Raw genomic sequence first — 4,877 nt, 5'->3', positions numbered from 1 at the left:
AACAAAATTTGCTTCAGTTTTTTATAAATTGGCCCAGTGTTGGGAAAGTTCACTTTCTACATGAACTAGTTCAGTTCCCCGTTCACTAATTTTAAAATGAACTAGTTCAGTTCATAGTTCATATTTAAAATTTTGAATTAGTTCACAGTTCCAAAATGAAATAATTTATAGTTCTTTTTTCCTATAATATTATTATAGTTTTTTTAAAACTTATTATAGCCCATATAGAACCACAGACAGCAATTATTTTAACAGTTTTAACACTGTAGCTGAATGCGTCAGATTTCCTCTTCATATCCAACTTTAAATCCTTATCCAACCAGGGTTTACATTAGCTTTGACTGTCTTTTATTTTTGTATTTGCTTGCACATACCTTGAAAGGCTAGCCGGGTGCTTCAAGGGGTCGCAATCGGGGCGAGAAGCGCTGCAAGGCATCGCATGTAGGACAACTCGCAGGTATTGCACACCGCACGTGCACGTTAAGTAGCTTGAACTTAGAGTCTATTTCAAGATCCAGAATATGCGTTAGCAGCCTAAGTTAATTATTAACGGTTTAGGACAAATATGATGTTATTAAATGTTAAACACTATGATGGCGCGGCAGGGATTTCAGCAGAGTCCAGAGTCAGTGTTGTTTTGATGACGCATGCAGCCGCAAGATACTGACTGGTGGCGTGTTGCCAAATTGGGTGTTTTTCCGCTACACATTAAGGACTGTTTACAGCGTGTTTTAGCCGGGTTTTCGCCTGGAAGACTTTAGAAATCTGGCACCCTATTGAAAGACGTTAAACTGAGAGAAGAGCGTTCGTTCACGAGCACCAGAATGAACGAGTTCCTAAGAAGTTCATCAGGCAGTAATACAGTACGTTCAGTTCACGTTTGCCCAAAATAGGAACGAGTTTATGAACTTTCGTTCAATGAACTCGTTCAGGCACAACACTGAATTGGCCATCTAGTGGATAATCACAGTATTACAGATTAACATAAAACCTCATCAGGAACACTTTTTTATGCAAATTTTCTCTTAATTGACGAGAGTTAAGTGAACGGGGAGAACTGGGGTATCATATGCATGCAAAATTAAAGTTTGACATATGTAGGCCTATTGCATGACTTTTCACACAGCATGCTATTCATAGATGTGTTTTGAAAATGGGTTGCTAAAATCATCTACTGAAATCACAATTAAACAACATGTTTTTGATCTTTTTAACTTTTGTTTTCTAAGCTCAAATTAAGTTAAAACACATTTTTCTAGGTTGTTTTGGCTACTACACATGCGCACAGGTTGGTAAGCCCCTCCCCCAGAGAATCATCAGTTATTATAGATTGATGATTGGTTCTTTTAAATGGAAGGCCATATTGAGCATTGCAGTGTCCATATACTTTGTAGCAGTGCTTAATCTTGTTGTATCCAATATATTTGGTTTAATCAGATTGGGTGTGCAAGTCATTACAGCTTACTATTTTGAATTTTGACAAATTTTGCTAAAACTTAAAAAATCAAGTTGAAATTACTTGTTGTTGATAAGTGTAGTCAAATGTTTAAATAGTAAGAGATAAAATGGCTTGTAAAGCTAAATTGAAGTCAGGAAAGAAATTACAGTGCACAATTTGTCCGGCACGACTGGTTTCCAACATCAGAGACTTTATCCAAGCGTCACTTCCCATTCAGTCTCTTTGTCCTACACTTCTGTCTCACTAAGCATCGCTTGTCATCTGACCATCTGAGACAGCGATTCACTTCATTGTTCACAAATTACTATTCTTCCTCCTTAGCATGTCGTGAATATGCTATAGGCTACTATATATAAACTCGCTCGCAAGGGGTTCAAGGCAAAATAACTACTTTCGCTGAAGCTGAATGGCAGTACTGTGGCTTGTCATCTGCTGTAATAATTCTGATTGTTCGGAGTGTGGCACTCATCCACCCATTGTATAGTGGAGTCTGACACTCATAATCACATAGTCTCAAGCTAGTATAAAGGAATGACAGGCCGGTGATGTCATTGTTACCGAGGCAACACTTATTTGATGAATCCTTAATAAGTCCTGGAAAATGTTAATTAGTCACGGTCATGAACTTGACATGAGACTTTGAGAGCTGATGACTGATTTACCATTATCATAAAGCACAACTTGATCCTGTTGTGTGGTTGATGTTGTACGGTTATCTGACATTAACTTCCAAAGAGTTACAGTACACTTATTACAGATACGTCTTCTGAAATAACCTGGGGTTAATTGCTTTGCCCAAAGGCACAGGTAAGGTCATGGATTGACCCTTTGGGAGATTTGAACCTACAACCTTTTAGTTATCAGCTCTGAACAGAGCTACCATTCATAAATGTTTCCTAGGTATGAAAAGGTCATAAGTGTTGACATTATGGTGGCTATTTTATAAGGTATTGGAAAGTGTTTTCACATTAAAATATGACATGTTTCACCTTTAAAGGAATAGTTCACCCAAACATGAAAATTCTCTCAATTTACTCAGCTTGGTGCCATCACACCTTTCTTACTTTATATGTGACAGCATATTTTTTTAATCTTCATTAGTGTTTAAGTGAAGAAAGTCATAGTCATCAGGGATGGCATGCAGATTTTTCTTTTTTGGGTGAACTGTTCCTTTAAGACTGTGGGTAATGAGTGTGATGATGGTGGAGGTTTATGAATCTCAGGTGTTGAAGAGCAATCACTGCAATTAAAAGAGAAGTTATTGTGCTGCGTAAACACTTTTATACTTGCATCCGGACCGGGCCTCCCCGAATGACTCACATACACAAATGCTGAGACAGAGGGAAACGTCGAGGTTGATCCAGAAAACTGCCAGTTGTCATCACAAGAGATTCCCAGACATCTAAACATAGCATGGATGGTCAAAGAAAGTGTGTGATAGACGAAAACAATGGATTAAATACCAGAGGGTCATAAAGATAACTATGATGAGTGGCCTTTACTTTAACGGGGCAGTTAGTAGTCTTGATGGGACACAGCTAAAACAAATGAAAAATGTGACCCTGGACCATAAAACCAGTCATAAGGGTCATTTTTTAAAATGGAGATTTATACATATTCTGAAAGCTGAATGAATAAGCTTTCCAATGATGTATGGTTTGGAAATCTGGCTTCTGATATATACTTGTCCTACTTCTGACTGGATTTGTGGTCTAGGGTCACAAATTTTTCTTCTGCATTCAAAGTATACAGTATACAGTACAGCAGTCCCTGCTGAAAAAAACTGCATCAAACCAGCATGGACCAGCATGGGAATTATGCTGCTGGTTTAGCTGGTGCTGATGCTGGTTTGGTGCTGGTTTAGCTGGTGCTGATGCTGGTTTGATGCTGGTTTAGCTGGTGTTCACTAGGAAACCAGCACCAAAACACAACATATGCTGGTCTTGCTGGTATGCTGTTTTTTTCAGCAGGGGTGGCCAAAGTGATGTCCTTGGTGTTGTTGGGAAGGTGGGATATTTTTACAATATTAGCTTTGAATCCCCCCTCAGGTTAGATTAAACCAGTGGTTCTCTAACTGGGGGCCGGAGCCCCAGTTTTATTACATTTTATACAATACATTCATTTATCATGAATTTTGTGTAATTAAAAAATAAAATAAGGGTACTAACCAACAACACTACTTTGTATAATTTAATGTGTTTTGTTTAATTAAAATGTTACATTTTAGAACTGTTTTTGTCATAAATTTTCTTGGGGGGGCGCTAAGGAATGCACCATACACAAGGGGAGCCGCACGTGGAAAAAGTTGGAGAACCACTGGATTAAACCATCAAGATATGAAATGTATGATGCAAACTGAAGAAAATATAAAATGTTTGAGGTATTTATTGGACATAATAATTTGGCAAAAAGGCAAAAGGAATCTAAACTCTCACAGCTAATAATCTCACAGCTAATAAAGCATGCATTGCCTAATTTGAACTTGTCTTTATAAACTTTTCAACTTGTTGTGTGTTTGTTTTTTTTTGCCAAGCCTTTCTAGATTCTTCTCAAACCTCAGCTTCAGTTTATAATCCAAACGCACCAAGAAAACATACATGCAAAATGTTTAATGTCATTAAGTTTGACATCACTTTTGGCCAATATGCATTTATTTTTTGTGTTTTTCACAAGAATCTAACACATGCTCTCGTGTTGCTAATGCTGCTTCTGAATGTGCTGAGAAAGTACTCAACCAAAATTTCTGTCTTCATTTGAAGAGTTTGGTTCCAAACGCCTTTTTTTAATTAGTAAGCGCCAAAATCAGTATTGTATCAGGTCAGTATTAAGAAGTAATTCTTAATTTTACCAAATTTAAATCCAATATCCGGTGTGTTATTCTGTCATCTTTTCTCCCTTTTCCCAAAAACGCAATAAACGCCAGTCCTCCTTCTCTGCAGAATGCAATAAATCCGCTTAACAAATCACAGCGCAACATTCCACGCATTGTAAACAATAAAGGCGGCACGTATACACATAGAATCCTATTTTCCTCATCTACTTTGTACTTCTTGATCAACAAACAAACAAAAACAAAATAATACTTTGTAACTCATCAAAATCTAATAATTTACGCGAGAGGCACTCAGGCGAAGGAAAAATGCCAGCTGTTGCTTATTCTCCCAACAGCATCAAGCTTCTGTCATGCTAACACATTGATCCCAGCGGATTTTATGAAAAACTTTCCATTATTTTACTCAAAGTCAATGAAAATCAAACAGGACCAAAACATTTTACAGCTGATCGCTGTCAATAAAGTTCAGTGACGACGTCCCAAGGATGACAGCAGCAATGACAGTGTTCTTAATATGACAAAGTAAGTGTTTTGATTAATGCCATTAATGTTTTTTTTTAACCAGTTTATACCACTAGTCAACTA

This window comes from Paramisgurnus dabryanus, chromosome 16 (genome assembly GCF_030506205.2).
Source record: "Paramisgurnus dabryanus chromosome 16, PD_genome_1.1, whole genome shotgun sequence".
Lineage (NCBI taxonomy): Eukaryota > Metazoa > Chordata > Actinopteri > Cypriniformes > Cobitidae > Paramisgurnus > Paramisgurnus dabryanus.
Note: the sequence above shows the minus strand (reverse complement) of the source record.